Raw genomic sequence first — 15,509 nt, 5'->3', positions numbered from 1 at the left:
GCACGTATGGGTGAATCCAGAAATGTATTAGTTGGAAGATCTGAGGGAAAAGACCTTTGGAGGGGCCGAGACGTAGGTGGGAGGATAATATTAAAATGGACTTGAGAGAGGTGGGATATAATGGTAGGGACTGAATTAACCTTGCTGAGGTTAGGGACCGATGGCGGGCTTATGTGAGGGCGGCAATGAACCTCCGGGTTCCTTAAAAGCCATTTGTAAGTAAGTAAGTAGTTTAAACGAGTCTAGTTGCCTTAAGATACCTGAAATTATTTCTGTTGCTGAGAATTACTGAGTTTGTTTTGTACATTTGTTTGATATCCTTTAATTCAGCAGTGTTGATTTTATATTCATAATTGGATTGCACTGCACTGTGTTGTAAATAGTATTTTTGTATAATAATTTTAGTTATTCTGTTTATATAGGGCCTAATTTAAATTTATTATGGTATTTCGTATGATCTGTTTTCTTTTATATTAACATAATTTGGTTTATTTAACATTTTGATGAATTTTGAGGAAGCGTTTATAACTGCAATATCTGAAAAGCACTTCGCAGCCGAGGGCCGATTTCCGGATCTTCCGAATACGAAGCGAGCACGCTCTGCTATGCAAGCCTGTTCAGCACATTGTATTGTCCGACAGTCATACAAGATCAAGTGACAGACCCGCAGGTATTTCATTACAACTTGGATAATTAGTGCGTCTGATGCAGCCATTGTACGCTTCATTATTCAATGCCCACAACGTGAAAGGATGCCCCAGGCCAGTCAGGTAGAGACAGTAGCTGACAATTTCAGAATACCCTTTCCGTTGCAGATTTCATGAGTCCGCGGACAAAAATATGTATTGTACGAAACATTTATGCTAGGTATTTAATTTGGTAATTTATTAATTGACTATACAATTAATATACAATTGCATTATGAATGCTAGTCAGTGACGATACAGAGGCAAGAGAGTGATGCACTTATAATGTTATGACGTTATGAGAACAACCTAAGTACTCGTAGGAAACTTCTATAGTATCTACAGTGTCTTTTTGTCCACAAAACGTCTCTATGGGCCGTATTCATAGACATTTTTAGCGCGGGTTTCCGGTGGATGATCAGCGTTTTTCGTATTCATAAACCAGTGTTAGCAATAGGATATGATTTGAATTCTGTACAAGTAACCAGTGGATAGCCGGGGCTAGCTTAGTACGCTCGTAGCGCGTGTTGCGAAATATCTATGAGTAGCACCCTTAGAATTTGCTTGATAGAACTACCGTATTCATTTGTACTTAAAAATTAAGTGCGTTTACTTGGCATTGTCAAGAATAAGTTTTGCTTTATTAATTAAAAATACGTTTCTCTCGTTCTCTATATTTTTCTGTGCGAGACTTACAGTTAATAAATAATTATTCAACTACTTTTTTTATAAACTGTGGAAAATAAAATAGTCGAGATAAGGTTAATGTGTTGCAAGAATGAAATTAATATATCAAATTAAAGCGAAGTACTTAGAGAAAAACTTATGTCACAGTCTTTTGTACAAATGCGGGGTCTTTAAGGAATTTCCTATCCTTTTTATAAGATGTTATGCTGAGTTGCGATTTTGCCTATTTCATTTCAAAATAACCACACGAAAGTCGAATCAATTGACACTGTCATGCTTTCGGATAGAGGCCGGATATATTATAGGTATACAGTATACAAATAATTCATATAAACATACCTGTATGTAGATAGATGGTGGATGGATGAGTTAGTGGGAAGTTTGGTAAATTATATTGTGCGGCCAAGGAACGAGCCATATCTGAAGCAGGTCGCTGCTGTAGGTTTGTTGTCCTCACTTTGTGTTAAAATACAAACCTACCAATATTCATGCATAATGCAAAAGGCCTCCCAATTATCTCGCAACTTCCGCTCTTCCGCATTGACACAATAATCTCCGGGATTTAGAGATGATCGCATAAATTTCGTGTTTAATGTTGTTTTTGTCCCATTGATATTATTATTATTATTATTATTATTATTATTATTATTATTATTATTATTATTATTACAAAGGGCATTCCCTACGAATTTTATCTTTCGTAGATTGGCAAGTCTGATGTTACTGTACATGCCCTTTGCGATTGTCAAGAATGATGTAAGATGTCAAGTTCAGTATTTCGCCAATACGGCTAAGCGCTTGGTCGCACTATAGATGTAGTTAAATATGCATAAATAACATTATATAGGCCTAAATGTAGCTAGAGGATGGATAGATATGTGAATACTGTAGGTAGATAGGTGGATGAATGCCCATGGATGTGTCATGGATTAACAGGCGTAAGGATGAGTCAATGAGAGAGAATATACAAATGGATGAAGATATAATCAGAGTTGGCCGCGTATATTGCATTATTCATATTTTACGTAAATTACACGTAATTTATATAGCGTAGAAAAACCAATTTTTACACTGTTTTCTACGACGTAATAAATTAATTTATAGGAAGTAAATTAATAAAAAGCCATGACAGTAGGCCTACAATTGACAAGCATTTATTTTAAATGGTTTCATTTATAACCACAGAAATTAAAATAATTTGAGTGATAATTTAGAAGTGTGTAGTAAACTTCAAAGTTGTCGCCTCTGGGAAAGTGTCGATAGAGAGTTCACAAAAGAACAACAATTTTTGTGTTTCCCTTTCAATATTGACCTTTGCGAACAGAACTTCTTCGGTCAGCGGATAAAGGAAAATTAACGAAGTCGACATTACTCACAAAGAACTATCCATAAAAATATAAAGAGTCCGGCAAAAATATGAAGACAGAAGACGCCGATGGGAACCGTGGAAAACAGTGACAAAATGCACATGATATTGTCGGCAACCTTTGATGACTAATACACTCGGGTTCTGTATCGGCGCAGCAAGTAGCTGAGCAACACACGGGAACACTGTGTGGTGTCGGCTTGTCGTTTCAAAGGATACCAGTAGAAGGAATGAAGAGTTACTATGAAGAGCTCGAATGATTTATCACAAGTAATGCACGCTGGTAGACTGGGAACTCGAGTAACAAATTAATTAAATTTATTTACTTTATGTATTACAGCAAGTTTTTAATTGATTACATTTTTTACATTTTACGCGTCGTGTAGAAATTAATTTTTACGCGTAATTTCCCAACTCTGGCGGTATTAGACTAATAGACAGGTAGTTAAGTAAGTGTGCACTGTGTCCTTAAAGTTCCAGTACCATTATAATTAATCATTGCTCAGAAACCACATGACATAGATTAATACGGTTTTTTGCAACATGTTCTACATCTCTCAAAGTTTTGTTTACATTTTTTTTTTCAGATTTTAATTAAACGACAATGACGACACCAGTGGAGAAGGCCGAATGTGTGTGGTGGTATGTCGAGTGTAAATAACCAATAACCGTTCAGGGACAATTCCGCCGGCAATATAGAAGAAATCCTGCATCCAAATCCACCATAATGAGATGGGTGACTAACTTTCAACAGACTAGTAGCGTTAACGACCTGCTACGGAGTGAACGACAGTTGTGACTCAGCAAACTGTCGACAATATGCAAGTTGTCCACACCTGTGGAGTAATGGTTAGCGCGTCTGGCCGCGAAACCAGGTGGACCGGGTTCGATTCCCGGTTGAGGTTTTTCCCGGGGGTCTCCTTCAACCGAATATGAGCAAATGCTGGGTAACTATCTGTGCTGGATCCCGGATTCATTTCACCAGCATTATCACCCTCATCTCATTCAGACGCTAAATAACCTAAAAGCGTCGTAAAATAACCTACTAAAAATATGCAAGTTGCATTTCAACTTAGCCCTCAGAAGCTGATCCGTAGTGCTTCACGGAAACTGCATATACCTCAATCAACCGCCCATAAGGTCCTCCATAAGCGGCTACATCTTCAAGTCTATAAATTGCAAATTACACTCAGTATACCACCACACACCTTGGGCCTTCTCCACTAGTGTCGTCATTGTCTTTTAATTAAAATATGCAAAAAGAATGAAAAGAAAACTTTGAGAGATGTAGACATGTTGCAAAAAACCGTATTGTTTTATGTCATGTGGTTTCTGAGCAATGATTAATTATAATGGTACTGGAACTTTATGAACATGGTGTACAAGTAGATAGGAAAATACTGTTCTTCAACCAGGAGATCAACCGTGAAAGGAATGTGCTTACTATTGCCTCATCTATGGGAACGAAGTAGATAAATAGGCCTAATATTACCGTTATAACGCCAGTTTAAAAACCATGCGCTCTCCTGCATATGTTATTTCCTGTATGAAGAGATTGAAAGACCAGGAGATTAACTGTGATCTAATTTTGTAACTAGGGTAGTATCAATATGTCTGTATCAATGTTATGGTTTGTGCTGTGAGAGCTAGCCAATAGAGATAAGAGTGTGTGACCTTATGAAATCTTATGACATCAACATTCATTCACAGCATTACCTCCCTTCGTCTCATCCGACGGAAACTTTCTCGTGGTTGGAGCACAGTAGATAAGAGACTGGACAGATTGGTAGGTAGGGAGGTAAGTGTTTGGACAGACAGACGGTCGGGCGGATGGATAGATTGGTACTGTGCTCCAACCACGAGAAAGTCTCTGCCGGATGAGACGAAGGAGGGTAATGCTGTGAATGAATGTTGATGTCATAAGATGTCATAAGGTCACACACGTGGATACTCTTATTTCTATTGGCTAGCTCTCACAGCACAAACCATAACATTGATACAAGTATATTGATACTACTCTAGTTACAAAATTAGATCACAGTTAATCTCCTGGTCTTTTAATCTCTTCATACAGGAAATAATATATGCAGGAGAACGCATGGTTTTTAAACTGGCGTTATAACGGTAATATTATTTATCTACTTCGTTCCAATAGATGAGGCAATAGTAAGCACATTCCTTTCACGGTTGATCTCCTGGTTGGAGAACAGTATAGGTCTCGCAAGCAGGGATTACCGACAACAGGAATGCGAACGAAACAATTCGTAAAGGAAGAGCGAGCGACAAGAAAGGTCACGAGATAACTTGAATGATATTCAAGAGTACAGTCGAAAGAGAAACGACATGGATAGAATCAGTCTTGCATTGTGATAGTTACATGATGGTTTTAGTTTCAGTTTCACTGCATGTGAATACGTGTCTTGTTCCAAGTGCGTTTATTTTATTATGTAGTGATGGAGCGTTTCCGTCGCAGAGTATAATTATTTTATTCGTAAACATAATGTTGCGCGTTTAGTTCGCTTCGAATTTTTCTCTTGCTACGCTCTTTATTTCCACAGACGATGTCCCCATCTGTTCATCTTCTTGGAAGAGGCAGTACTTCCGTCGGCTCGTACCTCTCGCTCCCTCGGCGTGCCTACATATACAGGTCAAAACAAACAGCGACACTACCACTGTTTTTCGGTAATCGTTCCTTGCGCGAGCTACAAAGACAGGCAGATAGAGATATAAATACAGAGACAGGCAGACGAATGTATCTACAGAATGACTGATGGACAAACAGAAGTATTGGCGAGTAGATAGATGAAATGGTTAGATGGATACATAATTATAGGAATAGAGAATTTGTTGGTTAGTTAGTTGTTTTGTCATTTATCAACCCATTTAAACTGTAGATAAAGTTATGATATTGAGATAATGAAACATGGTGGAGTATAGAGAAGAGCGAAACACGTGGAGAAAATCAGCCCAACATTTGTTACGTAAACCACAGGCTACTCATTAGATACGTCGAGGTTCGTTTCCCAGTCTTACTGGTGGAAAGTTTTAGCTGAATCAAACAGGGATACAAGAGCCGTAAAAGAATACAGAACTTAAGCAATGGAAGCTGCACTGTACCTCACGCTCGGCGCGGCGTGAGCCTTCATAGGAAACTTGAAAAAAGTTCGCGGGCTGCCGCGTTATCTTATTGATGTGGCGACTATTGTTGAAGAAGTTCGGGCGCCTCGAGAAATTCTGTTAGAACTTTGTCAATAAGATTTTGTTTGTGCCGGGACAGCTTGATGGATTGCACCGCTCCGTGATGGATGACGCCCGGTTCGACCCCCGTCGTCTTCTTCCTTTATAAAAATAAATTGAACCGGGGCACAATTGCATGTCATGCGGTGTGCCCCAAATCTGCAACTCCTAATCAAAGTGGGTTCGAAATTTAAAGCAAGAGTGTCTTTAAGGACATTGTTTTTAACCCATTTCCATTACAAAAGAATTCTTCAGGTAAGACATTTCAGTTCCCGGGAAGCTTTATGTATCTGGGCTTGTATCTATTATACGAGGCACTAATATGAGGAAATTTCTTCCCGAAATAGGTGAAACATACTGAGTTTGGTAGTGATTTATTAATATTTTACATATGAGAGTATTATTGACGTTTTTCATTGTTTTGTTTCTGGATATGACAATGTTTCATTTTGTAGAATGAGGCCAAAAATCTATCTTAAAAGTTTACTTTCGAAAGTGAGGAAATTGAGAGATATTAGTGGATTGTAATTACATATTGTATATCTAAGAAGAAGAGCTCTTTCCTATGAGTTCAGTCATCGGAACCGAAAGGGGTAAAATTTGGACTGCAATCGTAACGAATAACAGAAATAATTCTGTGCATAATTATTTATTTCTCTTAGGAAATGGTTTATTGCTTAATGCAAATGTTATTAGGCTATTTCATTTGTTAGTACAGACATATCATGGTTTAATTATCATTTTACATACCTTTCCCCGATTTTGGCTGGCGTCTCGCGGAAGGGGCTCATCTAAGAACGATAGGGATTGCCTGCTCGAAACCTCAAAACTCACTGAATCTTGGCATAGTGTGGGTTGAGAATGTGTCTGTAGTCCGCACAATGTAAGTGAAGTACTAAGTTGCAACTTTCAATTTCTCCTCCCATTACTCCTAATAATGTTAGTAATAAATGCGCAGCAATTATATTGGTTATTAGAGGAGAAAAATTCGCTCCGGCACCGGGGATCGAACCCGGGTCCTTGGTTCTACATACCAAGCGCTCTAACCACTGAGCTACGCCGAAGTTCAATCCACAGCACCGGATAGAATCTTCCCTCCTCTAATGTGTCCCTTTGTGGCCTTGCTCCATGTTCGGCATATATGTTGACATTTATTAAGTCAACTGCCATTATACAAGGAGCGCACTCAATTGAGTGACTTGGTGGCCGGGATTCCACAGTATATGCATTGTTGGGAGAAGAATCTATACGTAAAGGTTAATTTTTGGCCCTACAGAATTTATCTGGTATGGTAACAATGGTTATTAGAGGAGAACTTCGGCGTAGCTCAGTGGTTAGAGCGCTTGGTACGTAGAACCAAGGACCCGGGTTCGATCACCGTCACCGGAGCGAATTTTTCTCCTCTAATAACCATTGTTACCATAACAGATAAATTCTGTAGGACCAAGAATTAATCTTTACGTATAAATTATATTGGCTGCTAATCGAGCAGGTCGAATTGTATTTCTAATTATTTCAATATTCGTAAATTATATTAAACTTGGTGGAGTTTTTTGTGGAACAAGATGGGGAAATATGTTGAGTATTATTGATATTTACACTCTCACCTGCTTAAATTTAGTTATTTTCTAGCTGTTAGGTTAACTTCACTGCTGGCAACACTTCCTGGAACATACGCATGTTACAGATATCGATAGTTAGTCATTTTGTTAGTTGTCGTTTAGTCAACTGTCCGAAGGCAAATTGGAACCTGATAAGTGATACCAACAAAGCACCACTCATTAGGCAACTAAGCTAGGAGATAATGGGATAGGGTGGCAGCAGGAATACAGTAATAACATTATGAACACTCTCACTATTATGAATCTTATAATGCTCACCAAATCTAGGAAGTTGGTACCGAAACTGTTAAGTTGTGTGAGATTGAACCATATTTCTACCGAATGAAAAGTAGTATCGCAGCTCTCAATGTCAGTGAACCAGAACGACAAACATGTACGGCCGGGTGGTAACCAAACTTGTGCTCCAATCGTCCACGGTCTTAGAACAAGAAAAAAGTTAACGAATAATATAAAAAGACAATAATTTGTAATTACAAACTTCGTAACTCCAAATCTAAAATAGTTTACCCATATATATAAAAATAACATACAAAGTATACAATTATGATCCTATGATTCAGTTCACGGTGCGGCGTGCTGTACTTTTCATTTGTATGTATTTATTTACACTGAAGTGGGCAAGCACCCGGTGGCAGTGGTATATACAATATTAACAATACACAATAAAATGATAACCAATACACAATAAAATTTACAATACACAATACAATTTTACAACACATATACAATTTTGTACACAATACAATAAGAATACACAATACAATTTAACACAATAATAATAAAACATAAAATAAAATACCTAATTTTACAATACAACCTACATAATTATGTATAGGTCCTACATAAGTTTCAATAGTCAGACATAAGTTTCAATAGTACAAGAGCGCGACAGTTCGGCTAATCAATCATTCACAGAATAGGAGTGGTAAGCACAATAAGCCTCAGACTACAGTGTAAGTGTTTGGGACTCTCCTCCGTACAAGAGGAAAAAAAATTTCTCACCTCACTTGTTTCCTTAGCTACTTAACACATTACTAGTGTGCTTACTAATAGCTTTTGTAGAGTAATGGATTCCTTCACATCAAGTTATACTCTGCCTTCACATTGCTACTTCATCTTCTTTTCCCATCTAATTTTATCTCTGAACAGAAATTTGCCTGAATTATTTTGCTTCTAAATTTTTAACGGCCCACTTGTCTAGTTTCAAAAATAAATTAAAATTGCACTTTTTCAATTCAGATTCTTTTCAGTTATAAGCATTTTTTCTCTGCGATAGTTTTGTAAAAATATAGGCTATATACTTCTTTCCTTCTTTTTCCCTTTTTGTTCTCTTTATCAGCCGATGAATTTATTATCATAGCCTTTTTATTGTGAATTTTATTTAATTTTGGTATTTCTTTTTCTTTTTTATTATTATTGTATTACATTCCATTTTGTTATATTCTTTCTTACGTTTTCCATATTAACCATTTGTACTAAATGAGTTGCTTTTACTATACAGTATTCCAATGTATTTTACTTTCTTTTTTTCTATTATGGTATTATTTTCATGTTGTTTAGTGTCGATTTTATTATGCTATTATTATTATTATTATTATTATTATTATTATTATTATTATTATTATTATTGTTATTATTTATTTATTTATTTATTTTTGTAATATGTTAGTATTCTGTTCTTTAACTTTTTGTTAAATTTTAACTGCTTGTATAATTTGTGACCTGGTTGAGTGTAAGAGAAGGCCCTATGGCCTTAACTCTGCCAGTATAAATAAAGAATTATTATTATTATTATTATTATTATTATTATTATTATTATTATTATTAGTTTTTAAAAGCTATCTTCTCATTCATCTTCAAAAAATTACTCTTTATTTCACTAATTCTCAGGTCATTTGTTGCTATGCATTTCAGGAGACTCCTTCATATAGCAAGTTGTATGTGAAGTTATTGTGTTCATCACATCATATAATACAACTTCGTGAAACAGTGTAGCACGTTCAAGGTTGGTAGCATTGAAGTGCCAGCTTTTTTGATCTTTGGTACCTCACCATATTATAGTTTTGACTTATAGTTGGGAATCAGGGCGAAAGTTCGCTTAGACGCTTAGATGGACATAGCTCTACGTTTCGCTTTCCCTCTTCAAGATAATAATACTAATGATACATACTGTAACGCTTGGGTTGGCATTAAGGTAGGGTAAATCTTCCTGCCATTTCATTTTTATAGATCCCATATAACTTATATGAATTATGTTCAACCTGGATCGAAAATGACTTTAGACATTCCATGACCAGTTTCGATCGTACTCTGTCGAAGGATTGCATAATGCTTCTTGAAAAATATTGTGTATAGGCGAGGAAAATTAGGTTAAAATAAGAAATACTGTTGTCATATTGGTTTGTGGTCGTTAAACCGAAGAAAAATAAGCTAAACGTTTTACTCAGAGGTGGGCGTGTTATAGTGTTCGGAAGAAACGGCAGTTGATACGAGTGGTTACACGTGTATTAATTTCAGCATCAAAAGTCCTTGCAGGATTGCTACGACTTGGATTTAATTTCATTGGCTTTCCTAATTGTAATTGGACTAGAGGCAATTTCCTTTATGTAACTGTGTTTTCGTATCCTAGCAACTGGTCTGAACTCCAGTTAGGCAGCGGAGCCTTCGGATTAATTGTAATTAATATAATTCACATAAAGTTGAATGAGTTTGTATCAACATAACATTAAATCGTTCCAACTTTTGATAACTCCTAATTGGCTCTAACTCGTGGTACTGAATTTCAACAATATAACCAACTACTTGTTCAGATAACATCAGCAAGTTACACGGACCTGACTGAAATTTCGGAACACAGAACAAAAGAATAATATTCTCTGGAATATTCTCAATGTGATGTAAATTTTTAATGATAATTGAACGGTATCCTTTGCTTTAAAATTTAATCTATTTTTTTGTAATGAAAATGTGGCATTGATATAAACAGTAATTATAAAGATTTGAGGGGCTTGGTATCAAAGTTGGACAACTCCACTTTTGCTTTTTATTTATTTATTTATGTATTTATGTATTTATTTATTTATTTATTTAACCTGGTAGAGATAAGGCCATGAGGCCTTCTCTTCCCCTCTACCGGGGGATTACAACTACAATATTAAGAATGCAATTACAATTATAATTACAATTAATATTAAATTTACAAATACAATAACAATCAAAGTACTAAAAGATTAACTGAATAATAAAATCTAGACAGTTTATTGTAAAAGTCAAGAAGAGAGAAGCATTTCTTTTATTGATTAAGTAAAAATTAAACCTACTCTACATAGTAATAAAATGCTTTTGAACGCTGCTAAATTCCGACAGTATCTGATGTCACTGGATAGGATATTCCGCAAGCGCGAGAGCGAGATTGTGTATGATGATGAATACGATGATGTCTTATGTATTGGTATGGCTAGTATGCGGCTATTTTGTTTGCGTGTGAAGAGATTATGATATGATGACAGGTAACTGAAACGGGAGGCAAGGTAGGTAGGTGTAGAAGTGTGAAGGACTTGAAAAAGGAGAACGAGAGAATGAAAATTTTTACGTTCGTTAGCCAGTTAGCCAGTTTAGAGTTTGGAAGGATGGGGTAATTTGGTCAGCGCGACGGACATCGCAGACGAAGCGAACACAAGAATTATGAACACGTTGTAATTTTTGCGACTGGTTGACACTGAGGTCAGTCAGTCGAAAATCACAATAATTGAAGTGGGTCATTACTAGTATTTCCACTAGTATTTTCTTGAGTGATAGCGGAAGGAATTTTCGAATGCTGTTTAAGGAATGTAGTATGGAAAGCATTTTTTTTTTGGTAATATGGGTTACTTGGTTATTCTAGTTTAAATGCGTATCAAAGTAAATTCCAAGGTTTTTAACACAGGAAGCAAAAGGGATTATTTACAGGAGAGGCGAAAAATTATATCCTACATTTTTTAAAACATTCTCATGGGTCATAGAAGTACTTTTCAGTCTCAAAATGTGATTAAAATTAATATTCAGGTCGAAATTAAAGTTGTTTAAAAACTAAGTCATGGAATTGTCTGGTTTTAAAACCAAGTGAAGTCATATTTAAAGTGGAGTTGTCTGTTTTTGAAACGAAACGAAGCCATATTTAAAGTGATATTATCTACTTTTGAATCGAAGTGCCTTCTAACTCTGTTTCAAAGCAAATTTACATAAAACAGTAGCCTACTTATTCATCCACATGTTGGATTAGCGATGCGTGATGGGAAAAGGTGGCTACTAAAGGAATTGTTCTTATTTAAAACCAGGCCACAGTGGAATTGTATACATTTTGATTCTAAAGCGCACAATTAAGTGCTATTTTCGCTTTGTTCTGTCCGTTTTTGAACCTAAACAGTTCCTGAATCACATTCAGCACACAAAATTCTATGAGAAACAATCAATATTTCGAAACTGACAAAAATGGAGTTGTCTAACTTTGATACTATGCTCCTCAATTAAATCCAATGTACAATATTATAGACAGAATAATAAAATGTCTCTGAAATAATATGGAGAAACAAATCTTGGTCGAAGACAAAAAATTCGAACATTGTCCAAACACTCGGAGTTAACTTAAAGTGTAAACAATGATGATCCTAGATGAGTGAATGTGAAGCGACACTTTGAAGTGAAAGAATTATGAAACGTACGATAAAGAAATGACAACGATTCGAACCGCAGTAGACATGAGTTCGATATTTGAAAATAAGATAAAATAGAACAGAATAAATAAAATAAAATACAGATGACCGGATAGTCAATTTGTATTTGAATTTTTTCGATTTTGCGAATGAATTTCTCTTATTCTTGTGGTGATAATGAAGCTTGATGTGGGCGTTGTAAGAACATATTTAATGGTTCTTTAACCTTAACTGTCTTGTAAGTATAGTTCATTCAGTATCGTAAGCGACATTGCAGCTGGCGTTAATCCTCTGACAGCAACTGGTATAGTTCGAGTGTCTATGTTGGAGTGCGAAGTTATAGCTTGAGTTTACAAACATCAGGCTTGTCCAGACAAAAAATGTCTTTCACTTTAGAACGTAATGGAGTGATGGCATTTTGGAGACCTTGGGACTCGTCATGTCCACAACGGATTCAGTTTGGTCCTTAAAATGTTAAATGTTATGTTTTATTTAACGACGCTCGCAATTTCCGAGGTTATATCAGCGTCGCCGGTGTGCCGGAATTTTGTCCCGCAGGAGTTCTTTTACATGCCAGTAAATCTACTGACATAAGCCTGTCGCATTTAAGCGCACTTAAATGCCATCGGCCTGGGCCGCAATCGAACCCGCAACCTCAGGCACAGAAGGCCAACGCTATATCAACTGCGCCACCCGGGCGCGATTGTTGCACATTAACATTTAACGAGTGGGCTGCCACGTATTGTGTCCTGAGCATTTTGTTTGAAGCTGTGCCACTCTTTCTCAGTGTACGCCTTGTGCGCCTTGAGCTTTTATGGTTGCATTTGACCCAATAAGTTTGCATGTTACAGTTTTCAGTGCGAAGGATATAAAGCAACGTAAATTTGCACGAAAAATAAATACTAAAGCGTGCGATGACTCATTTATAAGTTGTGTTAGTATTCGTGTGAGATATGTTGCCTCTTCGCTCATATTTAATACAGAAGGTCCCAAGTTGAAGATGCCCAACTTAGGAATTCCTGAACACAATTCCTAAAGGAATCATAGTTTATCGTCCATATTTTTCATCTTGCATTGTCGTAACATATTTACTTTGAGATATGTAAACTAGGCAGGGCGCGGTTAGCATTATGCAATCCTTCGATAGACTACGATCGAAACTGGTCATGAAATGTCTAAAGTCATTTTCGATCAAGGTTGAACATAATTCATATAAGTTATATGAGATCTATAAAAATGAAATGGTAGGAAGATTTAGCCTATCTTAATGCCAACACAAGCGTTACAGTATGTATCATTACTACGAGTATTATCTTGAAGAGGGAAAGCGAAACGTAGCGCTATGTCCGGGCCTGTCCGTAAGTAGGGGAAATATGACGTCAGCCTCACTCCACTTCTATTGGTGATGATCGACTTCCGCGTACAGTTGTTTATATTCTTTGGCCGTCAAAGGTCCATCAGTGGCGAAATGTAATTTTCAAAAAGGACTGTAATAAATTCATTGTTTTTATAATGCGTTATCTCGTTTCAAGGTTTACAATTATGCTAGATTTCCTGTCGGTAGTTTCTTTGAGATTTCTTTGCACCTAACCTGTTTAGATTAAATTAGATCCATCATGAGTTTATTTTCTGGAAGTAGCAGGCATAATGGGTATAGAGGGAGAATATAGGTTTTAGTCTGGGATGAACTTTCGTATCGGTAGATTCGTATACTATTAACATCATGAAACAACTCTCTTTCTGATAGCTCATTCCTTGCCCTCTCGCACAGCTCACATGGGATCGACAGAGAGGTGCAGATGGCTGCCACACATTGGTTCCGACCCCAGACAGCAGACTCCTAAGATACAGGGATACAAAAGTTGATCCCATGTTATGACCAATGTCTCAATTCGGGTGGGAAATATGTTGAAAAATAGCTCAACAATTGCTGTATATGTTCCAGTAAATCTTTCCATGAAATTGTGTCTTCTTTTTGTTATCGGCCTCAGGAAAACTTATTTCTTTACGGCCCTCGTAATTGTACTCGAGTGCCCAAAATTTGTATAAGCACTTGTTTTAACTTTATTAACATGGTGGAAGAAAAAATTAACTTTTTTATCTGCCCCTTGAGAATGTTTGCTTGTTCGTTATGCGCACCTAATTTTGTCAGTTTTCATTACACGACATCTGAGACTACACAAGGAAAAAAAGAGACTTCTACCTCGTCCTACAAATATTGTAGATCAACTTTTTTCCCCGGAAACTGAATAAAGTTACGGAATTCCATAAAAGTAAAGCCAGTAAGTAAAAAGAAATCTAAGTAAAGAATTTTTCGACCTGAAAGGTCTGAACAAAAATTGTACGCATTAATAATTTAAAATTTCAACGTTTCCAAAGGAAAAAATCATGCAAAAGAGTCACATTAAAATGATCAAACTTGGCATGTTGATTCTGCTGCCGCACCAGGGAGAAATGACATTTTTGTATTCAGATTTTTGTTATTTTTTACATCCCTGGACGTCAAGCAGTTGATCGGCGAACTCGTTGGCCTATTTAGAGAAGTTTCGGAAAATGACGGTTTTCCCGTCAAACAGGTGTCTTCCTATCACTATACAACAGAGTGATTAAGAAACCTGCTTAAGCACTGGAAACTGAATAACCGACCGATCAACTAACCAACCAGCAGACAGACAAACCGACCAACATATCGACTGATCTATTTACCCACTAAACAATTAACCGATTGATCGACCAATCGACTTAATGACCTGCAGATCGACTCATAACCCATATTAAATTACCTACACGCATATAAATTCAAATTCAAATGTAAAAGTAACTAAAACGACACCCAGAATTGCAGGTGTTCGTGCACAAGTCATGCAGGCATACAAAAGATTCCCAGAGCTCGCATGCTTTCGTCGCTGGAAGGTGATATGGTCAGCATCATTCTCCAGTTACTTTATTATCTCCTAATTCAATTTTAACTTTCTGAGTCCTGAGATATTTATTGTTTAATCTTTAAAGTTCAATATAATTCTGCACTTCAAAAAATAAACACTGATATGAGGAAAAATGCTGAAAAAATTCTGCAGATTACAGTTAGGACACAAATGTAGGCATATTATACTATACCTTTGGTCTCTGCACATACATCTTATATCATAATCAGGTATGAAGTATGATACAATCAGGGGTGGGCGAGTAAATTACCTGTACTATTTTATGTGTAATTTAC

This window comes from Periplaneta americana, chromosome 17 (genome assembly GCF_040183065.1).
Source record: "Periplaneta americana isolate PAMFEO1 chromosome 17, P.americana_PAMFEO1_priV1, whole genome shotgun sequence".
Taxonomy (NCBI): Eukaryota; Metazoa; Arthropoda; class Insecta; order Blattodea; family Blattidae; genus Periplaneta; species Periplaneta americana.
The sequence above is the reverse complement of the archived record's forward strand: the minus strand, read 5'-3'. Positions refer to the sequence as shown.